Source organism: Poecilia formosa, unplaced genomic scaffold (assembly GCF_000485575.1).
Source record: "Poecilia formosa unplaced genomic scaffold, Poecilia_formosa-5.1.2 Scaffold42, whole genome shotgun sequence".
Classification (NCBI taxonomy): domain Eukaryota; kingdom Metazoa; phylum Chordata; class Actinopteri; order Cyprinodontiformes; family Poeciliidae; genus Poecilia; species Poecilia formosa.
Genome location: NW_006799981.1, coordinates 571,704 through 599,038, shown reverse-complemented (window position 1 = coordinate 599,038; position 27,335 = coordinate 571,704). Strand labels below are relative to the sequence as shown.

Below are 27,335 nucleotides of genomic sequence, written 5' to 3'. Positions count from 1 at the left end.
TATATATATATATATATATATATATCTGCGTGAGAAACTGTTAAAAAAAAACACAGAAAATGTTTCAAAGCTAGAAGATGAAACTGCCTAGTAGAGTATTGGATTTTTGAGGGTGCCGATAATTGTGAAGGAGGCTGAATGCTACAATATTCCTTCCCCAGATACTACGTATTTCTGATAATCAAAAGATCACATTGTTTGTTTAGAAGATATTCCAGTTGTGAAAAACACAGACAAGCAAAGTGGGGAAACTAAAGGAGACCCACCCTCCACCAAGGAGGAGTTTGAAAACTGTAGTTTGAAAAAGCAACAGTAACGCATCCAATTTTGATTAACATTTTTGTGTAAGTACTGTGATAGTGTTGAACTTTTACAGGTTGTTATTCATGGTAATGGTTAACTTAGCTGGACAAATAAAGGTAATGAAGGAAGAAAAGCTTGGAAAGACTTTTGGAAATCCTGATCAAGAAAACTTTAATGGGCTATCGGAAACTCTGACTGTTTAGAAGCAAAGGGTCAGAAAATTCCAGTAGCTAAAGATGTTTCAATGCATTGTATAAAGAATATACATGGAACAGTAAGGACACCAATACATAATACATTAAACTTGATGTAGGTTAAGGTAAATAGCACACAAAAAACTAGTTTGATATTTCACTGAAACAAAATTTGATTTTATGCTCTGAACAAAACCGATCACACTCTCTTTAATTACACTCCCCCATTGAGGAGCATTTCAATAGTTTAACACGAGGCTCTTTCCCTCAGAACAGCCTTTCCTCTCCCCGCCCCTGTTAACCCCCACCCTCCTCCTGCTGTAGCAGCAGTTGTTGGCACCACGGCAAAGCTCGGTGTCCGCCTGTAGCAGTCACAGGTGCCTACATGTTGCCTGCTGGCAGGATGCCGCCACGCTGCTGCGGCCATCTTGGCAGCATGTTCGGTGCTCTTGCCCAAGCTCGCCAGCTGTAATCTACCTAATCTCATCCTCCGTCCAGCTGCCAGTCACTTCGAAGTAGTTTATACACACCAGTGATGACTCCACATCAAATGACTGACCTGTACGCATGCATAGTTTACTTCTGTTTAATGTGAAACAGATTCCTCATGCGTTGGCATCAAATGTCCCACTTGCACCCTTCCACCCCCAGGCTTACACTCTTGCACCCAACATCCCCTCCTGCACCTCCCACACCTACACACCCTGCCCTCTTTTTTCCATTTCACATGCAAAGAAGGGGCCAAGGCGAGCCGTGCATATCGTCACAGCGGCAATCTCATCTATGTCCAATCTGTCATGCCACTGCCTTTCATTATTCTCCTGCGTGGGGGAAGCGATAACACCAAGGCATATTTTATGGACAGTTAGAGGGAGAGAGTGTGATAAGAAAATAAAGGGGTGGAAAGATGCCAATATGGAGGGGTAATGGTGGCAAGATATGAGTGGTCCTGCTCAGGCCAGGAGAAGTGACATTAGTCTTTACTGGTATCTGGGTCAAGGCAACAGAGAGGAAAGACAGGAAGCGGGGGAGCAGGGAGAAGGGGGCAAATGAAGTGATGAAAATTATGAAAATCGAGGTTTCGGAGTGAAGGATGTAAATAGGAGGTGCCTGAAGGCCTGCAGGGGCCAGGGAGGTGTAAATAGGCAGCAGTCATTCTTCATGGCCACTCGATGGCTTCATAAAATCAGTGCTTGTACATACGCATGCATGTCGCTGTTGTTGAATATGGAGGAGTAAAAGAATGTGATGGGGCCAGCGTGTGCTGGAGGGGAGGGACGGGTTGGAGGGATGGGTGAATGAACTGAGGTCAGGTATTCTCTGCTGTCACCTCTGTTGCTGGGCTGAGTGGCTGACTGCCTGTCTCTCAGCTCAGCGCGCTGGAATGATTGGGTCCTGGCCTACAGAGAATGGGGCTGGCCAGCTTTACATATATACATATATCACGGCTATTGTCGTGCTGTGTATGTCCCTGTGAGTGCATCGTGCATGCGATGTGTGTGTGTGCGCGAGTGTGAATATGCAAATAAGATCCGGTTGTGCCTTTCATTTTTTATATGTGCTGGTGTCCATGCAACAGCGCAAGATACAGATGTCAGTGCAGTCTCACTCTGTGTCTGTCATTGAGACGGGTGGGGGTGGGGTTAAGGTGACCTGTTTTAAATATAGAGAGTGTCAAGACAACATGCCCGACTTGACTTATAAAACCCATTTGCATAACGTTTCTCTATTACCTTTTATTTTTCTTCTCTCTTCTTCTTTTTTTTTTCCACCTGGGAGACGAGCACAGCACACATCTCGTGTTTTTTTTCCTTTGTCTTGGCTTCTTGAAGACAAAAGATGCCGCGTCAAGGTTTGTTTCGACACAAAAAGACAAACGTAGCACACAGCGGACAGTCTTGCACATGAAGTGAAAAGGGTTTTAAATTTCATTCCGTCAAATGGTAAACGCACTCTAAAAAACTGTCATTTCAAAGGGTCGTCACCAAATAACATAAAGACATTTGTCACCACTTCCTGTGCCTTTCTTTGCGTGGGGCTTTCTGTTTACTGCTAAAGTACTAAGCAAAAATGAGTTGCACAAAAAAGTCTTCAGTTAAGGGTTCATATTTTCTGATAAAGTCTCAGTAACAAATCCATCTCCCCAAATTCACATCTGCTATCCTTAACATCCACATCTGTCACACTGTCCTTCTGCACAGCTTACTTCACAATATCCATATACCTTCTGTGAGGTCTTTCTAGTTTCCTCCTCCCTGGAAGCTCCATATTTAACATCCATAATCTAATATAGTCACATTCCCTCCTCTGCACATGTCCAAACCATCTCTGTCTTCCTTCTCCTACTGCGTCTTTTGGTCACGTATCTTGTATATCTGCACATTTTCAGCTCTCCCACCATTACCACCATCTCCTGTTATTTTAGTAAGTGCCTCAATCTCCAAAGATTTAATTGGGAGCAAGAAGTTGTTGTGATGAGGATGTTACACGTATCTGTCCTCTTTTTCATTCTGATAATTGTGCTGTACATGTAACTTAGCTGAAATTACACCACAAACATCGTTCATCATTTTCTTTCCAGAACGGAAAACATTCTGGTGGTTAGTGGTCACACCTGTTAAAGAACTGGTTGAAGTTGTTGACCCATAGGTCTTTTACAGCCTGGGGCTTGGTTTGTGGTCTGGAATTGTCTTTGGGTTCTTCTAAACCCGACTGATGTTGCTGTGCTACAACTGAACCTCCATTTTCTTTCTGTAGATGTTCTTTCCATCCATAATTTTCTGTCCTGATCCAGTTATACTTTATTTAGAAGAGCCTTTATTTCAGGGCTAATCCAGGGCTTTTTACTGGAGAAATTCCTTACCTTCATGATGGACACATTGTCTATGAATGCTGTTTGATTTGCTGCTTTGCAGTTTTAGTTTTTGTGCCACTTTGGTCGAGTAACAAACAGATAAAAGCGTTAAAATGAGGATATTTCAGTGCCTGTTTTTGGTCTCACACAAATTTTAGGTCAGGTTAATGGACAAGCAATAGGCTTATTTAAGCAAGCCTATTCTGCCTCCACATGATTTTTATGATGTTGATTTTATCTATGATTTTGGTTGCACTGTGTAGCACTTTGAGATTTTTTCTAATGAAAAGTGCGGTACAAATTAAATTGATTATTATTATTATTATTATTATTAAGGATTGTTTTCTGTAAAAGCGGAACCCTAAAATTCCTATCTGTGAATGCCATTGATCAGCATCTACCAGCTTTTTGATAAAGACTCACTAGAGGAAGTTTGGCAGCTATGCATTTAGCTCAGAACTTATAGGTGTTGTAAACATGAAATCATTTAGTTTTAATCTGTGTCCTCTGAACTAAGAGCTTCTACTTGTGCATGGTGAACCTGATGAACATTGCCAACAACCTTTTTGGGTAAAAGGTCCCTTATGATTTAAGGGACGCTGCTTCACACAGATCTCATAGACCTTGGACTCTGATTTCTGCTTAACTTTTGTAGCACATTTTGTCCTTCTTGAGCATTTGTGTGAGCAAGTCTTGTCAGCATGCCCTTCAGTTTGAATGCACACTTCAGTCTGGCAAACTAATTAATTATTCCCCTCTTCACCCTCCTTTATTCATGCATTTGTTTTTTTTTAACTCTATCAAGAATACATGTCACATTCCTTCAATACCTTTCCTTCTCTCAGGCTCAGAGCCTATTCATTAGGAATTCAAATTAATCAGTATTTACTGTAGCCCTCGCCAGCTCTGCTCTCAAGTGCAATTTCTATCAACAAGGTTGAGTGGGCTTTTGTTTCTCATAGCCAATTGGAATTAAGCCTGCTCTTTCTTTGTCCCGTTTTTTTTTTTTTTATGTTCAATTGAACACATCAACTAGTTTGCCACAAAAAATTGAACTGACGTTCCCCCCAATGAAACACTACAAGGATTTTTCCGATGACATTCAATGAACTTTGAAATTAAGGCACTGCAACGGCTGGAAAAACAATTCAAGCTAATTGATAGTGGTTGTATCCATTTTTCTTTATCTTCACAAGGTGCATGGTTACAAAAAAGTAAACATCACACATTCCCTTAACAGTTATCTTTGGTTTCAGTGTTTCCACCTTTTGAAAGTTTATTATTATTATTATTATTATTATTATTATTATTATTATTATTATTATGCTATCCACTGCTTTCCTGTTAAAGTCATTGCAATTGGCAAAACTTTAACCAAGTCCTATAAATCAAGACAAAAACACAACAATTCTACTAACACCAGACTTAATCTGCCTTTCATTTAAGACATCAAACCTCTTATGAATACTTTGCTAGCATAATACTGACATTTGCCATTTGCCACTTATCATAAACTTGCAGGTGCATAGTATCAGAGTCCCTGACAGTAATTGCTGGTAATAACTACTTTACCCATTGACATTGGTAAGAGATGTATACAGAAGAGCTATTTGTGCTTTCAACTGAATAGATGAAGTGAGAATGCTGGCATGGTTACTAAGTCATAGCTCACTCTGCTGCTTTTGACTGAGGCGAACGAATGACTCTCAATGGTTGGTCGACAGATAAGTACATCCAGTGATTCAAAGGCTTTCTTCCCAACCTTAAGCATGACGCGCATCCTTTGTCAGATTGTCCATCTGTTTTCTGTACGAAGTCTGAGCATTTCCTTGTGCGTGTCGATAAAAACAAAAATCATCAAATACTCACCTAGAAATCCATTGTTTCAGAGAAAGCATTCCCTGACCTGTAGTCCTCCAGCACAAGACATCAGGATTCATATATTCTCTACAGATCTGTCACAACTAAATGTAAGACTACCCTATAAGTAAATAACATGCAACACAAATGTTATCATTTTTCAGTTTCACTCCACTCTATAATCTTTCTAATCGGGTAGGATTTAGGGGATCAGGTGGTGTATAGCTCACTCAGGAAAGACAATTTATTAGATTGTATTGCTTATGCTTAATAAGGCATTGTAAGACAATACCATGAAGTTTTGACAACGATGACAAAAGGTGTAAGATCAAAGGGTCAAAAGTTCAAAGATTCTGGTTGGTAATATGAGTTTAAATTGAACAACAGATCAACAGTAGTTGCATTGTAACTGATTCCTTCTATTGTCAAGATTTCAACTTGTAAAATCCTTCAACTGCTAAACAGCATTCAACAGTCAAATCCACAACTAAATACTGTGTAAAAATAGGCAAACATGCAACGTAGCACTGGAAAGCAAAGATAATCTGTGACACATCGCATCATATTTGACATAGGATATTTTATGACATTATTAAAAATCGTAGATAAAAAAAAATTGGTAGACTAATACCAATTGTCCCAGATCAGCTTTCATGGTGATCTGAGCTTCCTCAACCCCTCCAGAGTCTCAATTATGAGCTCAGTGCAGTGTGTAATCGCCTGTGTTAAGATGGCCAGTGTAGTAAAGGCAGTGGAGTTTTATGGAGTGTTTCAGTGTTGTGTGAAGCTATTAATTTGATTAACAAATACATTTTTATATTGGGGCCATTCATAAATAATCCATTGTATTTGTTGAGAACAAGACCAAATGCACAAACAGAAGGTACTTTGAAAAGACATCCTTCCTCCTTTTGTTGTATAATGTAGTCTTATGAAGTATACTTGTCTTTTAAGAGTTGATAAAGTTTTTCCGACACCACTTCTTTTTATCTGAGCCAAGGTTGTAATTATAGAAAAAGGTATAGACCTCTATTTAAGTCATCAACGCCTGGTTGGAACTAGCCTTTTGGCCTTTGCAAGCTTTCCCTTTACACAACTTTTTACTTAACAAGGCCACGCTGAAAAAAACCCCACAGATCTAATTGAATATTGATATGTGTGTGTATAAAGGGCCAGAACGAGGCGTGCCCGTGTTAAGCCATTCAGTGCATTCTCTTGACTGAAATTCCATTAGCTTGTTAGTGGAGGATAGTGGAGAGTCAGTGAATACTTAGCCTTGTTAGCCGAGGCGCAGGCTAAATGAGTGTGCACAGGGTCATTGTCCACTTAAAACTCGCTCTGCAAACTGGCGGCCAGCTTGAATAATTCATGGAGCATGACCCACGCTGCCTGGGCTTTAAATGAGTGTAGCTTCTCTCTCTGTCTGTTTGGATAATATCTCTACTCTGAAGTTAATTAGGTTTCCACTTTTTTTTTTTTTTTTTTTTTTTTATTTCAGCCAGCTGCGTGTACAGCGGTCAGGGACTTGTCCCCGCGGACACACTGAGAGGCAAATAAAAACAGAAAGAACCAAAGATGATTGCATTATAAAGTTGTAAATGGAGCTTTTTCTTTGTTGTTCACATCTTCATGAGGAGCATACTAATGCTGCAGACAACCTGACAACAACAAGACACGGACAGCTGGTCAATCTGTATGCAGTAAATATTAAAGTCACTGAAAATAAAAGAAACCAGGGAGTCATTCCAATTGTTCAATAATTAAAAACAACAAAATTAAGGTTTTAAATTATTTAAAACCTAAGCTTAGTTCACATCACACCAGCACAATGATGATTTGGACACTTGCGGATTTTTTAACTTTTTTTTATGCTGCATATCTAAGATATTTGTAATAAAGTATACTTCTGGAATGATGGATAGGGATCACAACTGCCCATGAAAACCCATAAATACTTGGGAGCCCATCTAAAAATATTTACACCTACCTATTTTAATGGTTTAAATAACACCAAATGTACTGTAATGTGCATTAATATGCACAGCAGACATCGTCTTAGTACTACCACAGAAGTTAGCATCTGCAGTCTTCCTTATCTTCGCTCTCGAGGGTACAGCCGGTCAGCTTAGAAAGCGGTCCTGGATTGGCTGCTTTTAAACAACAGCCAATAGTTTGTCAAGCTGCATTATGACTACGTATTTCAGTTTACCAAGCTGCATTTCCTGCTTCTTTGCGCTACAGAGTATCAGAATGGATCTCTGTCTTTGTCCCACTTACAGTGGCCACAATCTCACATGGCCGTCTTTCATTAATCTTTGTTCCACCTGAAGTCGACTTCTTCACCAAAACCTCCGTGTTCTCTGACCATGACAATACAACGTACAAAGACGATGAGCTAAAATGCAGAAAACAAACCAAACAAACTGCCAATCTAATTAGCAGTGCTCCTCCTGTCTAAAGTTAACCTAGTGGTAAATATTAGATAAGATTGGTTAAATTACAACATTTCTGCCACAGCCAACAAAGCAACTCATTGCTTGACTTTACCTACACAGTCCACAATCCATCTAGATTATCTGATCCACCATCACAAACCTGACTGTGACCTGTCTATTTTATCCAGCAGGTCTTGCTCTCTCCTCCTCTTCCTCACCCTGTTCCTTCTCCTTCTTTTCACTTCTCCATTCTGGTAGCTGTCATCAATCTTTCTAAAATGACAGGCGACAGATGTTAGCCTTTGCAAAGATCAAATCTGGTGTTTGAGACATGCACACAAACATGCACATGCAAACGCAGCCATACATGCATGTGGAAAAAAAAAAAAAAAAACATTTTGAGCCATAACCACTGACAGGTCACATGGTGCACACAGACGCTCAGGAAACCTCTCTGCCCGTCTTCCTTTCAGCTGTTAAGCCCATTCTGACACCAGAAACTGAGAAGAACAGATAAGTGGTGAACTGGTCACCTCACATGTACATATGTGGCAGATGAATGATGCATCTCAACAAATTAGACATCCAGGAAGCAGTGTGACCATGTGAGCTGCAGGACATCCCCAACAAAGTTATTCAGTATTAAAAAAAACAAACAAAAAAATATGTTATGGAATTGGAAAACAGAAAGAAATCTTTGTAATCCATTATGTTGTGTTTATTAAACCTATAAAATAAATGCATAGAATTAGATATAAATGTGCTATAAAGTGATGACTAAGGTCCAGAAAGTGATGACCCTTTCTGGACCTTAGTATTCTCCCTTTATGCACAGTTTTAAATAAGCAATAAGGGACAGAGTGGCTCTTTTAGTTTTTATTTGGTTGCATCAATACATTGTGAGTTGGGCTCTGGTTCAGCATGCAGACCTGCTCAGATGCAGGTGCATCACCAAGTCAATTAGAAATTTGAATTCTAATTCATTTCAGGTAAAAATAACTTTCATTAAATTTCTATAATAAAGTAGACTACATTCAACCTGCCTGTCAACTTGGTCAACTTTGTAGACAATACACTATCCTGCAGCAATAACCTCCAAACTTTTTTATTGAAAATCGTGTTTTTATGAACAAAGGAAAGCGATTTACTCTAGATGGACAAGCAAAGATTATATTGTGTCATTTAAACCCAGAAAACAATAACAGCAATGTAAACTAGTCCCTCACAGCACCATTTACATGCTCATAAGCCAGCATTACGCTACAATCATATTAGACTCACATAATATTGGATTTTTAATAACATAGCTTTATTGCTAACAATTCTGCCTAAGCTCTGGTAGTCGTGTCCATACTGTGCAGCATGTATGCACACAGTGACCCAGGGGGAGTTTGTCCCAACAGGGGTGGCGCGCTACACCACAGGAAGAAGTCTGTTTGATCGTTGAGCAGGATGTGCCTGTGTGCACAGCACATAGACTGAGGGTGTGTGAAGACTCTGAAGCTGCCTTTCCCAGGAGAAGACAGAGAGAGGCAGCACTGTCATGTCTACAGCCATGGGATATGAAGCCATACCTCTGCACATACAGTGCACATATGTCTGTGAGTTGGATGGGTACTTTTTATTTGGCTATTATTCCTGTGTTTATGCACAAGTAGTGCGCTAACACTACAGAGATATTTTAACTCATGCACAGGAGAAGATAAAGATTTTGTGCTCAGGTTATTAAAATTAACACATCTTTGAAAGGAAGGCTTTCATTGACTTTCTACAAAGTTCAGGATTGATCAAAAATAGGAAAACATTTCATGTGTAAAAGGGATGAATTTCTTGGAGACCACCTGATATGATGAGACTCATTTTAAATGATTCACTAACAAACAGGTTGAGAGCAATTCTTTCCGAAAAGAGAAAACGTTTTCAATAGGTATTTTAAGTTCTGACTCTGCCAGTGTTGTAATTTCTGTACATTACAACGAGCCCTGTTGTAATGTAATTTATCTGATTTTCATTTAAGGAAAATCAGATAAATTGCAAAAGAAAGGTAATGTAATTTAATGATGCAGTGTATACTTCAACTAAGGAATTATTTCGTAGCTCTGTCTCCTACAACACAGAGAATTAAAACGTCATTTTATTTTTCCAAAGAAACATATTTTCAAATTATCATAATTCCTCACTGAACTTTTATACATACTTTTACACATCTGCATCTGATAATATTTAATGATAATTACACTCATGGTAAAAAAGAAAGCAGGTCTCCGAATGCATTCTTGAATTCTATGCATTTTGTGTTTATCTGAAATTTTCAGGGTGTAATTGGTTTTTCATAAACCTTTGCAGTTTGGGAGCATTACGCGTTGTACAGGTGGAGTTTAAGTTATTGGTCCTCGACTCTGCCAGGCGGAGTTTGACTCCAAACCTCAGGACATTTGTTACAGTCTTCCTTTCTCTCCCTGCCCATTTTCTGTCTGCATACTGCAAGACCAAGGCCACTACTGCCACGGAAACCTCTAAAAACAAGCAGTTTGGTTTCACCTAATAACTTGCAGGAATTTGTGTTGTGTTTTGATGAAACTTAAAATTCCTGTACTTACTTTTCTATCATCACTGTAAACTAATGCAAATTCATCAAACAGAAAGAAAAAATAGCACTTATCACTGACTGAAGAGTGCCATAGGTCAGGAAATTATATATTTATCACCTGGTTGGAGCTCAAAAAGCCACACAGAGCAACTCATTCACTCATTTCTTTTCTTGTATATGAAGTGGGATTGAAGAAAAGTGAAAGAACAGCGTATTTCAAGAATCGACGGATCACGGTTCTGAGCTCTCTTGGAAAAGTGTGCTCTAAGGTGTCGGAAAGGAGTCGTCATCTGACTGGTGAACTTTGGAATCAGGAGGAGTAGCCTCTGTGGGATGGAGGAGGAGGAGATATTTTTTAAGCGGCTCATGGCAGTTTGGTTGTCCGCTTAAACATGTTTTGTGGATCTGGAAAAGGCTCGTTTCCAGGAACAATTTGTGGTGTGTGCTTTCAAAAACTATCCTGTCCTTGAAGGACCAAACCAAGAGTTGTGTCTGCATTCTTGACATAAAGTCAAAAGCTTTTTGGTGTTCCTGGACAGGATCTACAACTTGAATAAGAGGGTATCTGTCGAGTTTAAAGTGATGGGATGGGAGTGAGGTCCTTAAGGTCTGTGGTCATTGTTCTTGGATGGAAAAACGTGGAAAGTTTGCTGTAGATTGGAGGTCAGTGTTTGCCTCTAGCGGAGCAGTTTAAGTTTCTTGGTGTCCTGTTGGAAAAACAAACTGTGACTTTGTCCATCAGGAATATCGTAGAGAAGAAAGAGATGAAACAAACAAGCAAAGATTTTCACCTATAATGATGAGAAACGACCAAAACAATGAGAGAAAAGTGAAGACAGTTCATTCCTTCATGTTGTCAAGGTTTTTATGGTAACTAATTTCTTGAATCATTGAAATAAATAACACCACAAACACCATATGATAGAGAGAAATTAAAGTTTAATGTCATATTTTCTAAAATAAAAACAGACTAAAACTTTCATCATTCTGTCATGAGCTGTTTTTGAACCCTTTTCTTAGTAAATCAGTTTTCAAAATAAATTTGCCAAGTGTTTTATCATATAGTGAGAATTTCAAGGAAATAAAGCTTATGAAACATCCAGTTGAACAAAAATTAAATGCAATTCAGCATTAATTCATAGTGTGGAAAACAACTTTAAAATAATAGAGAAAAGGATGTGCGTTGAATCAATACAAAATGATAAAAAAATAGGATAAAACAGCCTTTTTTCTTGAAACTAGGGGGTGAATGTGGAGCAGTATTGACCAATACTGCCTTGCCCTTCTAAGCGACATTAGGGCATGAGCAAGGTGAACTGTTGAGTGGGATGAGGGGTGGAAGTGATAGGGAAGCGGAGGAAAAGGGAGACGACAGGAAATGGAGAGAAGAGGAAGAGTGGATGAAGAGGAGGAGGGATGGAGGCAAGAGCCCCATCACATGGGACTGGGCTATTGATTGAATTGTGACATTGATTAAGCATCCCCTGTTTCACAAAGCTATGTGTTTGTGTATGAATGTGGAAAAGCCTGTTTTAAGTATGAGTGCGTGTGTGTGTGTGTGTTTGTGTGTGTGTGTGTTTGTGTGCGACTGTGTCGTCTGCATATGATACCAGTTGTGTATAAAGACAAAAGAAGAGATGACGAAACAAAGCAGTTGTCTTCATTAATCTGTCTATTTGCATTCAAATGCATCTACAGTGATGGGTGTTCTTTGGAAATGAGTGTTTGAATGTGTGTGTGCGTCTATAGATCTGCACCCCTAGGAGGGCTGACTTGCAAAATCACTTCATCCATCCTTCTGGGACAAAAAAGCCCCTCTGTTTTCCTTTCTTTATTCTGTCTTGTTTTTATTTTTGCTCCCCCGTTGAGTTTTTTTCTCTCTCTGCCTTCTTTGTGTGATTTTCTTTTCTCTTTTTTTATATTCATCATTAATCCTCTAGCCTGGGTCTGGGATGTCACAGCCTTTCCCTCCCTCCGCTGCCCTCATCCTAGCATTTTTCTTTTTTCCCCGTCTCATCCCGTTTTATGTCTGCGTACATCTGTGTGTGTGTGTGTGTAGGTGTGTGTGCATGTGTGTGTGCGCTTCTGTTTGAGTAAGGAGGGCAAGGGCTTGTCATCCAATGCCCCTGTCATTTTGCCACCCCTACTGCAAGGGACAATTACCCAACCCCAGCCTTTCTCCTCCTCTTTTTCATCCTCCCACTTTTCTTTATTTTTATACCAACTCTTACATCTCAAGCTATAACACATACACTTAATGGCCACTTTATTAGGTACATTTATACTTAAATGCTTGACTACAGCAAATAGCCGCTTGCATAAAATTGTTTCAGTGTATGTAGCAAATTAATGTGGTGAAGAGGATTTTCGGAAGTTCGCACCGAGCAGCGGAAGGAGATAAAGAAAGGAGAAAAAAAGTGACTTTCAACGTCGCATTGGAATAAACTAACTTTTCAGTAAAACTAAGATTGGAGGAATCCCTTCTCTGACCATCCAACACGTCGAACCTTGACCACATCGGGCGCCGCTCATGTCAGCTAAAACTGGAATCTGAGCCTGCAGTTTACACAAACTCACCAAAACTGGACAGCAGCAGAATGCCAGTTTTTATTAAAGACTGAACATAAATCTTTTCTTGATTTGAATGGTCTTTAGCACCACACAGAGGTTGTTGTGCTGGTTGGCCTAAAACATAATTTAATGGAAATGTTCTTTTATCGTTAGCGAGCACTTCTGAGCTCTTCAAAACTTTAACCTTCCTTTACTTAAATCTACAATATTTTCCATGCATTTAAAACACACACACTGCATAATGTTTTCATTCCCTAATTGGTCTTAAATGGCAACATTTCCAAACCCAGATCTGCTCATGGCCAAGTAGGCAAAGTGTTTCTTGTCCTCTGTTTCGGCTCTTATTCTTTCTGTTTTTTCTATGCATGGCCTCTTGTTGGTCAGAGGGGAGGAGGGGAAGAAAGGAGCCAACCTCTTACTCTCTGATGCCCGACGAGTTGTTAGTATTGATCGCCGAGGCTCAGTAGCAGAAAATAATGGGGTGGTGAAAGCTTAGTAGACAGAGAGGGAGATAGTGAGGAAAAAAAGAGATCAACAAACACAAATGTAGACCGACACACACAGAGACACACACACACACTTTCATTCACCCCCTGTTTCTCCGCCTTTCTGTCCTGCTATGAATATTAGTTCTAGAAGTCAGTTCTTTCTGTGTGTGCGTGTATGCATGTGTGTGTGTGTATGTGTGTGTGTGTGTGTGAGAGAGAGAGAGAGAGAGTGCACTCTCTCTCTTTTACATGTGTGCATTATCTATGTGAATAAATCCTTCCAAGCCCCATATGCCTCAGGGTGATGTGATGCGGCCAGTGCCCGGGAAGCCTTACCCCAGCTAATTTACAACCAGCCTAGTGTGTCCCCACTACACCTCTTCTCACACACACACACACGCACACTTACGCACTCATGCACATTCACAAACACACACAGCTTGATGACACCACAGTGAAACATGTCGTCTAGACGACATTGAACCTTGAGTCCGCCCAGGGTAATTGTTTTATGCAAATGGAGGGAGCTAGGGCTGACATGATTGGGGCAGACTTAGTTTCGATTGAAACGCGCGTGTGTGTGTCCGTGTGTGTGTGTGCGTGAATACGTGTCTATGTGGCAGCTGTTATAGATGTGGTGGGGACTGTGGTGTAAAGCTGGTAGCCATTAGTGTTGTTGTTATTGTTGGCAATGCTCTATTATTGAGCAGGGCGGGGCAGAGCGATCTACAAACCAGGATGAAATTATGGAGGTAGAAGACACACAAATAAACACACATGGAAAAATCTTCAGTAAAAATTCACCTTGTCATTAAACTGGATCATGTCTCCTCTATGATGTCACAAACTACACCTTTGAAGCTAATATGAATCATAGAAACTGAAAAAAATATGCACACAAGTTGCACAGTCACTTACTGCTACTGTTAGTTCGCAGCACCTCAAACACGCGCGCACACACACACACACACACACACGCACACACACTTTGGGCCTTGTGTTATCGGGACATCATAGAGGAGTGTGTGTATGCGTGTTTGTGTGTGTGTTGTGGCCCAAGTCGTAAATTTAATTTCATGCTGGATTTGCAGAGCTCATCTGAATTGCATGTGAGCACAGCCTGATGGGCTTTAGTCTCAGCGTTGCAGAGTCACACACTAAGACGCAGATGCTGCCACCGATGGTGAGCGTGAGCGTTTGTAAAAAAATATGTGTTCAGGAATCACAGGGCAGATGCACGACCTTAGAGCAGACCCAGGCATTTACAGCAAAGGCCAAAAGTTTGGCTTTAGGTTCTGCTGTGATGTTTTTTTATTTATTTATTTTATTTATTTATTTTTTTGCATTATGCAGACTGGTATGACTTCTGGTAAATTTTAGCTAAAAAAAATGTTGACCTTTTACTTTTACCTTATTTGCACAAATATTAACACAGGTGAAGTTGTGAAACATGTTCAATTTATTTAGCAAACCTTTTCCTATAAGAGTATATGTGCTTTGAATTGTCTTCTTTTAACAGTCAACTCAAAAGCAAACAGCAATAATTCATCATCACTGATTTACATCAGAATGGCCTGATATAAGAAACTGTTGATTGGAATGTTACAGGAGGATTTCTGGAGATTTAAGAACTTCACTGTGTGATTCTGTTGCAGGGGAAAAGGCTTCAGGGCTTCACAATTATTCCACAAGCTCCAGGATTCTGGAGGGAACATCAGGATGTGTGGAACCTGTGGGTGTGTTAACAAAATCTCTGGGAAGAAAGACATCATCATTGATGACAAAAAAGCTATTTTTACCCATCAATCTGGGAAGGGTCGGAAGGCCAAGTCCAAAGTTCTGCATTTCTATGATGAAAATAATTATTTATAAGTGGTGAAAATTTAAGCCACCTGCCAATCTCCCACCAAGAGGCAAAGTATTCCTAAGATCATCACATTCAATGCTTAAAGAAACGGGGGGAAAAAAACGGTTTGATCTCTGTTACTACAGGGCTCAGTTACATTAAATGTTACAGTTCATATCACAATGATTAAAAAAAGCCTGGAGGTTTGCTTGGAGACGGCCTCTGCAAAAAGGAATATAGCAGCATTGCTTCAGTTTGCAAAGTTTCTTCATTATACCCTTTGGACAGACAATGTGAGACCAAAGCAGATGCTTTTGCCCATTTTGTGAAAACTAAAATTGTCATAGACTAAAACACCTGGTAGCAAATCTTAAGCTCCATTGTTGATGAGAGATGAATTTGGGTTGTTTTGCCTTCATCTCCTCTGGTTAAATGTGAGGCCTTTTTTCTGACAGCAATGACTTGGCTTGAACTCTGAGCAACAGAAAATTATTTCAAACATAGCAGCAAATTCACAACAAAATAGACATAATCCGGTTTAACTGCTATCATGAGACCTTAAATGAGATGTACTGAATTAATTACCTGTGAAACTTATCTCACTGAAACAATGTTGTAAAAAGAAGTGGGTCAGTTTTTTTTTTGTTTTCAAGATACCCAGGCTGAGTTCAACTCATCCCCTCCAATGTACCACCTCACCTGGCCAGCCTAAGATGCCCCAAGGCAACCATGGCATCAAGGGCCCCAGGCCAGGGCTTGGAACCAGGGCTTATAACCAGCGCAAGCACCGGCCCTAAATCCAGGCAACATACCCACCAGAATCAAAGCCCTACAGGAACCCAGCTCAGGGGCAACACACCCCCAGAACCTCGAACCCACCCAGTAACAGACACCCCATCAGACCAGTAACCTTTGTCTGCCAGTACAGACTGCCTAAAAGCCAGCATGCAGCCACAAGGAGTCAACCTCCCCAGGTGGGGATGGCGACCTCCTGCCCCCGGTGGCTCCACTCCTGAGACCCCGACCCTTTGGGATCCCCAAACCCGATCTTTTTTAGGCCCGATTTCCTTCACAACAGTGTGAGGGTCTGATAAAGTCGTGTAGAATAAAACTACTGACAATTGTTGCTTTTGAAGGTGGTTCTGCATTATATCCCATGGCAGTACATCCTCCTTGGTTTATTCTTCTCACATTCTCGTTTAGTTCAGACTTGAGAAATAAAGCCTGCGTAATTCCTGCAACCTGCCTATCCTCCGCCTTCTTCTGCGTTGGGATGTTTTAGCCACCTTTATTCTCTATCTATAGTCACGGTAAAAGGAAAGCACATAGCATTCAAATACCAGGGGTTTCAGGTGCACCAATTTTTTCACAGACAAATCCATTTTGGGTTTATCCTTTGTTTGGGAAAGAATGAGATGATGGAATTTGTGGCATGCGAACGAATGGAAGAAAGCTTGCCAGTTACCCTTTTACAAAGAGTGCAGCAATCTAGAAAATGTCTTATTCATCTGGGTTCAGGTAACCTCCCTCTCACATTCTGGTACTACAGCAGTTGTTACAGCAGAACTCTTCTGTGGTTGTTTTGTACTAAAGAGCGAAAGTCAGCGACACCTAACAGATTTGAAAATGAAAAACTATGTTGAGGGTTCTAAAGGAAATATTGTTTTTCCACTTTTTTTTGTTTCTCCCACTTTCTTTTTCTCTGTCACTATACACAAACCTGCTGAGGCCAGTGGCAATTCACTTTGTGCTGCCTGAAGGACAAATGGAGTGGAGAGGGAAAAAGCCCTTCATTTTTCACTTAAAAGTAAAAAATAAAAATTATTTCAAAGACGCAGTGAATAAGATTCTTTGCATTGTTTTCCGCACAAACTTTCAATATCGGCATTCTTCTGTAATTTCTTTGCATATACAAAGTGAGACTCTACCACTAACTGACAAAGGATGGTTTTTGTTCCACTCTTGTTTTGAGAACAATCGTTTAAAACTAATTTAAAACTAATCATATGAAACCTTGAAGTACGAAGTATCTTCTGAAAGACTTGATTTTTGTTAAATAGGAAAAAGAATAATCGAAACAATGCTCCCTCTAAAGTAACTTTTGTAAGTTGACACCTGGTAGATGAAGGGAAAAGAGAAAAAAAATCAAAGTGTAGTCCAAATTTTATTTTATTTGTACCATTTCAACTTTCTTTTAAATGTAAGAAAAGATTTCATCAATAAAACTTTAACCTCACAAATGTCTATCCTCTTAGTTTCTTGTAAAACAAAGATTTGGCAGATTGTTTTGCAAACTGGATATTTGATGTTTCTATCTTTCAAAGATAAAAACAAAAAATCTGCTCCAGGCAAAATGCAACTCTGTGAGTCTGTAATCTTTTACATGTTCTATATGCTTCTCTCTTTTTTACACTGGAGCTAAAATGCAGACAGCACTAATTAATTGCAGTTGCAAACAAACTCATCACAAAACATCTCAAAGTCTCTTCACATTGAGTGGATGAATTTTATTACCTTGTAGAGACATGTTCTGTAAAGAGGTATGTATTTGAGTTTTGAGTATTATTGGAAATCATGGGAATGTTCTGCACACAAAAAGGCAACCACAAGATTTTAAACGCACACAATGCATATTTGCTACATTTTTTTTTTCTTACTTCCTTCAATCTGCAATTTACAAACTGCATAAGTCTGTGAATAGAAGCATTTTCCACTAGCTGCATTTACATAAATGCACAAGTATGGGTTGTTTTACTCTTGTTCTATTGAGTGCATCTTTCTTCTTGTGCAGTCTGAGAATTAAACAGATGCATAAACTGTTTTGCACAAGAAAACAACATAGTGAATGTGGATCTTACAGATGTTTGTGTTGCTTTTTTCTTAGCCAAAAATATATGTGTTATAAGTTGTGGAATCAGACAAGTAAAAGAATTATAAAGTATCAAGACATGCTGTGCTCCTTCAAAATGCTGCAAAAATTCACAAAGATTCTTTACTGTAACAACCAGATGGAGTTCTTGTTGAGAACACAGAGATCTGCAGTGAGAATTATGTGCTTTGCAAATCTACGGCTCATTCCTCTTCAACACATCATAAACCCAAAGTCATTTTACAGCTGACTGTAATACTGGGATCAATATCCCTTCTACTGGGAAAAATAATTTTATCCTCTTAAGTCTTGGATTTCTGGGAGCCCTGGTTGTAGGTATCAGCTGATTTTCCTTGTATAGAACTCGACTGTCGGCTGTTTTACTAGCAGTTGTCTATATTTCTCTTTTTACAGGATTTTAAGTCTTAGATTTTGTTCAAAAATTTTTATCTGAACTAAAAACCACACATAAAAAATCTTGTTTCAAAATTCTTTAAGACAAATAATCTTATTAATGGTATTTAAAAAAAAAAAAAGCCCAATGAAGGACATTAACTTTGAACTTTGTGCTTTTGGGAAAAAACAAAGTTTGAGAGATAAAGTCAAACAAGCAGCTGAGAAGGAAATACCTTCAACAAACATCCTCGCAGCAAGTACGGCTCCTATTCCTGAGCCCTTTATCTTCCCCATGCTCCTCGGTAACAAAGGCAATAGCGGACATACACAAACACGCTCACTCTTCTATCCCCTTGCTTCGCCTTGCCGGTCTCAACATCCCAGCGCTCTTTGTGGTGACGTCCCAACAATTCCATCGGGTCCCTCATTAAGGCCCAGCCGCTGGGTCTCCAGGGGACAAGGGGAACAGATGGGGGTGGCGGCTGCGTAAACTTAGGAGAGGTCACCTCGTCGTTTCCCTCTTCCACCTCCTCTCATCCCTCCCATCCTCAGGTCCTTTCAACAGACAGCGTAAACAAGCATGAAAGGTTAGGGCTGTTTTCAACCTGCACCATCTTCTCCCATCGGGGACAACAGAGCCTGTACCACCAACAAGGCCACTCTTTGTTTAAGACTGAAATTCGGCAAGGGTCGATGAATTGTGAAATGTGTTCAGCAACACAAGATAACTTCTGCGCACCACATGATTTTATGTAAGAACTGTCAATAGTGGGATTATTAGTGATGATTGCCCACAGCTTGTTCCTTGGATCGTTAGCTTGGACCACAGTACGTAACACTGCTGGGTAAGACGTAGGCCTTATTCTAATGAGGACGTAAGGGACAGATTTGGATGTGAAGTTGAAGTGTTATAAAAGCCAAAAAGGAGAAAAATGTAACAAAGTATGAATCTGAACACTGGATTCTTCTAAAAGTGGCATCATGTTTTCCCTTACATCAAATCTTTAAACCTGAGAAAGTCATCTTAATGCAGTTCTATGGATTACACTTTGCCATGACTGTTTGTGTTGTGTGTTCTGTGTCTCTGTGTTGCCATGTGATGGACTGGTGACAGGGTGAACCTTTCTTGACCCCAGTGTGAGCTACAAACGAACACTGCTGCAATGCTAGTTTGGATGGATTTATTTATTAATTTATTTTGCGTTTTTGCTGGTCAGTAAGTTTGACATTTGTTAAAATGGGAAAAATGTAAAAATTTTAATTTGACTACAGTTGTCTAAAGAAAAGCTGGAGCAGAGTGCAGTTAGTTTATTTATTACGTGGAATCTAAAGAATAGTTTTTGTTTTTTTGCACAACTTTAACATAATGTTTCTAATTATTTCTGAACCCAGGCATAAAGATGTTGCTCTGCCTATTTTTTCTTTTTCTTTTTTTTGGTCAGTTAATGCTGTTGTATGCTTACACAGTTTATCATGACATTGTTTAGGCATTTAGAACTGCCCACCATTACACTGAATGGCCAAAAATTGGAATGACTGTGTGCATAACCTCTGCATACTAATAAACCAAAGGATCCTATTAAAACTCTCCCCATGGTCATATAAAACCTCCTTTTAAGAGTCATTCCTCTTTTCTTTTACAGCTGTGTTCTTGCCAGACCCAGGGTGTTGTGTATTGGCGACACATACAAACATATAAAGCCCTTCCCCTTTTTATGGCTGCAGACTGTATGTTTGCTGTCATATGAAGAAACGACCGCTGAAGGAGACGGCCGTTTCAGACACCACTATCCCCCCTGTGATCCATAACACCAAGCGATTTTAATGCAGCGAGTAATTACAATATGCCCCCCAACCTGCTCTCTCCTACATCTTAGTGCAGAAGCACATCACCTCAGTGTGCACATGAAAAGTTGTGCATACACTTGTGTACACAAATGCAAACAGACTGGTAGTAATTTGGCTCTAACAGTATGCCTAATGCCATTCAAAACCACTTTTAGGGAGTTGCAAATGACTATAGCTAGTTTGCAACTACTTGCAACTCTTTTTTTTTTTTTTTACTTCTGCCTGTAAAGCAACAGATAACAGACATTCTCAGGAACATAGAAATAAAATAAGACGCTCGAGCTTGAGACTGATTGAGACTCAGAAAAAGTTTACCAGAATAAGTATTTTTCAAAAAGTGTTACTGTAATATGAACATTCAGTGCAATAATGTTAAATATTTTACACTGTGAAACATGGCAATAAAGAATGACTCTGGGTTTTAGTTACAAGAATGATGTCATTCTTGTAACTTGCTGTGTGTCAGAGGTAAAGTTGTAATATGGAACCGTTTGTCAGGCATTGTGTTTGGCCACTTATTTTCTACGCAAGGATTTTCTCAATAATTCAGCCTTAAAATACATGTTTAGACTATTACGTTTTTAAAGGTTTTTGTGGGACTGGTTACTGTTATCTGCAGTACACAAGAAGGAAATAGACAAACAGAGAAGAGGACATAGATGCAGCAAAGGTCCTGAGGTCAGAGATTGATCCTCAGCTGGATGTGTTAACAGCCCTGAATATGGGGCGTCCGTTTTACCTCTTCACCACAGGCTGCCCCGATTTTAGACAATTTCATGCTCCAGGCTTTTGTGGAAAAGTTTGGGGATGGACTCCCACTGTTGTAACATGACTTCACAAGTGCTCAATGCAAGGACATAGACACAGTTGACTGAATCTGGTGTGGAAAGCTTGACTGAGGTCCAGAGTTCTGACCATAACTCTACAGAACAGCTTTGGGAGGAATTCGAGCACAGACTGTGAGCCAGGCCTTTTTGTCCAAAACTTGTGTCTGACCTGACAAATCCCCATGAGGAGGGATGGCCAAAACTTCCCCGTAAACACACTGAAAAGCTCAAGCTTTTGAAAAGCTGTATCGACTGCAGAGGTTGGACCAGCATTGTATTAGATCACATGAATTAAGAATGACATATGACACGTTTCAATGTGTGAAGGCAAAATTAGTTAATACTTAAATACTTAGTGGACTGGCTTTATTTCTAATGGTTTGCTTTCAGTAAGTGTCCTTGAAACAGAACAACCCTTAAATATATTTCCTGTTTGTTCTGCAACTTACAAAAGAAACCATCAGATCTTTAGTTGATCAAATTTATGGTGTGTATATTTACCAACAATGCTCCAGCATCCCCAGTCCAGCTGCTATTTTTCACAGCTTGAGTAAACACTTCCAACTCTGTCATTAACCGTATCAGCATTGTCTCTATTTCACCCTCCATGTCTTCTCATTCTCTCCCCATGTGACTCTGTTCAAACAGATGAATGTGATTGGACCCTGCTTAAAGTGACATTAGAAGTTGGTGTGTTTAATGACTCAAGCAGAAGACCGTTACTTTGCCTACAGATGAGCCTGTTACTGCTGTTCTTTGAGCTGTGTGATTCCACCGTTTTTATACCTCACGTTTATTTGACTGTGAAATCAGATTGAGTGTAAAATGCTGCTGTGAGAGCAGTTTTCTATGCCATAAACTTAAGAAAAAATGAAAAAAACGATCAGTAATGTAAAATTTAAAGAGACATTCTGATTTGTAGTTAACAATTAAGTGTTTTCTAATGAAATAAAGTGATTGGTTAGTCCAAGAATTTAGTTTCATCTGACAGCCATTCCATCAGAATGTAAATGTCTTTGTTAGTAGGAAGAAAAGCGGTGTCTGTGATTGGTAGTTCATCTGTAAAATCAAAACAGGTGAGCCCAGTTCTATAAAACAGATCTGTAATGACTGAAGGTGTAACATTTATGACTATTTCCACCCACAGCTTCCAGAGTCCACTCAGACTTGAGAAGCCATGCACCAAGCCAGTTCTCAAGCAGAGAAAAGTCAGATTTGAGCTCTTCATGTAGGGGCCTGATGACTGACTCAGTGGTAGCTTTAATTTTGGGTGCCACAGTTTGCAATTCTCTGTGGTTCTTGACAGGCCAAACTTTTTTCCCCCCCAAAAAATGTAAGCATTTATGTAAGTCTGCACATTGCCGACAGCATTTTTGAGTTTTATGCAACTGTCTGCCTCGCAGTTACAGAGCAGAATGTTTTGGATGGCTTGTGAGGGAAAAGGCAGCGAGCCCGCAGAATGACTGAATTGTATGTGAAGACAGTCGTCGTCACAGGGAAACCCTCATGGGACAAGAATTTACTTTTAAATGGACAAAAACAAGAGGATGGCTGCTTCTTATATTTATTCATTTTATCTGTTATCAAATGTTAAGTAAACTGTCTGTTGTGTCTCACACTATTTATGATGATCAGTAACCTCTCAAATCTCGGCTGGGTTACAAAGCCCCTGCCTTGTTTGTGTCAAACCACATAGTGCATTGGTTTGAATAATGGTGAGATGATTTATCACGTTGTATAGTTGTTATCCTTTTTGAAGTTTTTGAAATTACATTTTGTAGAATAACCTTGGTCACAGAGCCATAGTTCATCTACTGTATTATCAGTAGAGGAAGAGTACATTTTATATTAAGTTAGTTAATTTTTGAAATTTCAATAATAGAGCTCATTTCACAGTGCACAAACTGAAGAAGGCCAACAGGCATTTAATTTAACTGTTCATAAAGAAAGGCGGCAGTTGTGGTGTGTTAGAGGTAACTTTTAAACATGTTTTTCCTCAGTAAGGACTAATGAATCATTCACATGACGTACCTCTGAAAATCTTAATTACATATCAATACAATAAAGATTTGAACAGAGCAATAAGTTTGGTGGAGTTAATGATCTCATCATCTTGTATTTTCAGCTCATAGCTGGAGGTCCCTTTATGCATGAGTGTTGAGAACAACATTTATCATTCAATATCTGTACCCTGACAATCCCAAAAGCCATCTTTCCTAACCTCCACACTCCTGAAGCTTGGTCGCTACTAGGTCATGTATAATAATGCTTGAAAAATGGAGAAGCGCTGTAGTCCCCATAGTGATATCACACACACATATACACGCATGAAAACACATCTGCCCGTACCCGCAACACCCTCTACACTCTCATCTGCATATTCCTTGCTCTGCACTATGAAATCCACTAGAAACAGGCACTTATACTTTCATAAATCTCTTCCTTGTCACTTTCAGATTGCACAGAATTTTTTCACACAGGGACAGAGCTCAGATAGGCACAAGGGAACAAGACAGGGTAGAGAGCAAGGGACAAAAACAGACTTCTGGGCAGGCTCGGCGTGCATGTACTCCTTTTGTGGTCTTAATGTAATTTCCAGCGTGTTACAATCTCACCAATGTCTTTGGGATTTCAATTAAAAACCAAATATTTAAAATGATGTCAAAGCACCTGTGCGTAGTAATGACGAACATCAGCAGACATCTGGAACAGTTGGTGCAAATATGCAGATCCTCTTTGAAAGAATAGAAAAAAGCCCAGAAGGACGTGTTTACATCGGCATTGTGAAATGAGCAAATAACAGCAAAATTGGTGTTGTAGTACACGTAATACACTAAGTTTCACTTTGTTTTATGGTTTTTAACCAAGTAATCTAAAACTAAAATATGCCTCAGACCTGTTAAATAAATCTTAACATGATTCAAAATGTGTTGTGAATCTTCTAAATGTGAATGCCTCTCTAAACTCAACCTTTTATATCAAAAGGAAGCTCTCTTCAAAAAGTGATTTTATTTTGCTGATCTAGAAATGTTGAAAAATCTTCTAAGGTATTCTATGAATTTGTTCAGTCGCCCCTGCAACCCAACCTGTTGGCATAAGTGGGAGATAATAAATGTATGGATGCTCTTTGGTTGCAGGTGTCGGATAGCCGGTCAGAGCTGATGAGATGATGGATGGGGATAACAGCACATCGTTTTGGATGAAACCTGGTAACTCTCGCAAAAGACTTGAGGCTGTGGACTCAGTAGTTTAAAATGTATTCATATGCCCCAGGCAAGGCCTAAAGATAAATACAATGTAGAGCTATTGGCAAGAAAATAACTTCTCAGACACTGTAAAAAAAAATCTGAGTGCGTTTAAGTGATCTGAAAACAAGAGTGGGCGAAAAACGTCACTACATGTGTGAAGCTGTCTGAGTGTGAGACTGAAGACTGAATGGGATCCAGGTGTGGAATAAGTGATGGGCTGCAGCTGTAAGTGGAGATCCTCTCAAATCTCCAAGAAACTATCAGGAGAAAATTACATCACAATCAATCAAAATGCAAACATCCAGCAAAGACGGTGAGAGGGAGCACAAAAAATAAAAAATCATCCCCCTGTGACATTCTCTGTCTACTAATCTCCACTCAGTTTCTAAAAACATTTCATCCCAGTTTTCCAGAGTTGTCACTCTTTAATGTTAATTAAAATATTTAAGTTCTCTGTACACTTATGGCAGATATTTATACAATGCTTTAAATAAGGAATCTTCTTCAATGTTGCATCTCAGTGGCATTTTTTATTTTAATTTTTTTGGTCTTTGTTGGAAGTGTTAAGTTTCATTGTTAAGTGAAAAGATCTTTGCCGTTAGTGAAGTAACAGCTCTGCACTTCTTTGCATGGCTTGTATTTCTGTCCCTCTGCCTCTCCCATTCTCAGCAAATGTAAAGAGGAATGTGATTCTTGTACTGCTTGTGAAGACCACCATTAATTTCATGTAATACACGTTTTATCTCCATCCATGGCCCTGATATCTGTTCCTTTCTCTGGCTGTCTTCGTGTTTCATGTTCTCTCTGGTCTTTTCTCTTTTTCGCTACAATTTTTACCGCCTTGCTTGTGTGACAATGTTTTACCTCAGTTTACAGCGCTCTTATTTTTGCCTTACCTCAGTCCTGATCCTGGGACTTGTGTGTATTTTTCACTGTGTTTTCCCAGATCTGCGTGAGAGCAGAGCTACTCCGATGTGCTGCTGACTCATCTGAATCCTCTTTCACCAAACACTTCAAGTCAGGACTTACACCTCTCTTTAAGACATCTATGGCTCAGTGTAAAGAGTAGTTGTCTTGGAGTCTAAAGGGAGAGTTTAATTCCAGCTTCTACCTACCACATGATAAAGTGTCCTTGGGCAAGTCATTGAACACACACAAAGAGCAAAACTGTGCATGTATGAATGTGTATGAATATTTTGAAGTGCGAATGAGTGAGTGTGACTAAAGCTGTGTTGAGTGATCATTGTGACACTTCTCACCATTTCTGTGCGTTTTCTAAAAGGGTCGACAAGGTGGCTTGAAGCAAACCCTTTATTGTTAAACATCTAACTTGCTCAGAAAGCTACGCAGAGCTCCAAAGCAACTCGCTTACAAAAGAAAACCTCAAATAGCTGCCATCGGAGATTCACAGATTTCTCAAACATGCATGAAAGGATCAAGGCAACACTCCAGGAAAACTTTTCATGAGTAAATAGCGTTACGATATGATATAAAGCTCAAAAGATCGATGTCACACAATACCTCCCTACCTCCCTTTTAATGGAACATCTGCTTTACTTTCAGTTTCAAGTGTTCAGCACACCGAGGTGAGAAAATCTTCAATAATAACAGCATATTATGATGTGAGATTAAATAATGTTACTGGGTCATATCTGAAAGTTTTGGTTTTTATTTTGAAACAAATCATACACAATGATGAATACAAAAGCAAACATGATTATGTGCGAAAAATATGAACTCCTCTATATCAAAGTATTTTATAGGCAAATGTGAGGCATCTGCACAACAAAATGAGGCTTGGTATCAACAAACCAGCAATCTCAGGCTCAGCAACAAATAAAAAAATTAAAAAAAACTGAATTGATGTCAAAGAAGAAAATCTAGGCTGCTTTGGCCCTGTTGAGGTCCAGACCCCAACCTGACTGAAATGTTGTCTTTGGACCTCAGAAGAGCTCGGGAGAATTAAACATCTGCAAACCTCAATCTCCATATTTACAGTCTTTGGAAGTATTGTCATCACATTTATTTTCTTGATGCATAAAAATCCCTTCTACAGTGGTCATCTACCATCAGCCACACATACACACACACACACACACACACACACATGCATACCCTGTCACAGTCTGTGCTCTTGTTTTCTGCTTGCCTTCACTTCTCCACAGTGATGTCGGGCCATGGAAATGTCAGGGGTCGCGTTACATCGGCAATAAAGCGACGGTCACCCTGGGCCACGGTAAAAGGTCGGCACCGTGGTGACAGCTGGTTGATATCAGAGTTGGGGAGTCACTCATGAGTCACCGCTTTAAATCCTCTATGTGGCATTAAAATCAGTTTCAGACTTCCCCCCCTCTGTCTGTCTTGTTTTATTAGACGCTGTCTTGACAGAACTGTGCTCTGCAGGGTCACAGGAGGGTCATTAACATTTGTTAATGCTTTTTTTCCCTAAATTTTACCATAGTTTGATGCAGCTGTCGAAGAAGAGGATAATGTAATGATTGGTTTTAGGTATTTCATAGAATTAAAACACTCAAAAACTTCATGAACAACAGATAAAGTTATGAATGTAGAAAACATAAATTCAACCCCAATTTGATTATGAAATTCAAACCTCCTTCAAAAATTACATCTGTGTATTGATAAAGAGTGAAAATCAAACCCGATCACCTGTGAGTGGACGGTACCATTTCAGGCATACTAAAAAAAAAAGGCAGATTTGGTGAGTTTTGTGCATAATTTGACCTCCAGGAAGCCAATTAATTTGTGGGAAGAATAAGAAAACTACAGATAAGATAAGTCTTCACAGTGCTTTTGCTGCTCTGGCCAAACAAAAAGAAAACGGTCAATGAAATGTCCCGACCAATAGCTCCATCCTGAAAAGAGACACTGACAAACACAGGCTCATTCTTTCAGATGTAGCTTCAATATTCAAAATATGTACAATATTTACTCTCCAGCCAGCACTGACAAGCTACTTTGCAAAAGATTTTTAAAAAGCACTTTATA

At 39.5% G+C, this 27,335-nt stretch overlaps 2 long non-coding RNA genes across 2 annotated transcripts in view; both read left to right on the top strand.

Moving 5' to 3' along the window:
- LOC107836168 (uncharacterized) overlaps nucleotides 1-17,207 on the top strand; it is a 25,640-nt gene extending 8,433 nt beyond the window's left edge. The window contains exons 2-3 of the long non-coding RNA XR_001662025.1: nucleotides 1,629-1,632; nucleotides 14,951-17,207. This is a non-coding gene — a long non-coding RNA (uncharacterized LOC107836168). The remainder of the gene's footprint in view (nucleotides 1-1,628; nucleotides 1,633-14,950) is intronic.
- Nucleotides 17,208-23,244: 6,037 nt separating this feature from the next.
- Nucleotides 23,245-26,675, top strand: LOC107836169 (uncharacterized). The gene is made up of 2 exons (XR_001662026.1): nucleotides 23,245-24,290; nucleotides 25,276-26,675. It is a non-coding gene; the product is annotated as an uncharacterized LOC107836169 (long non-coding RNA).
- The last annotated feature ends 660 nt before the right edge of the window (nucleotides 26,676-27,335 follow it).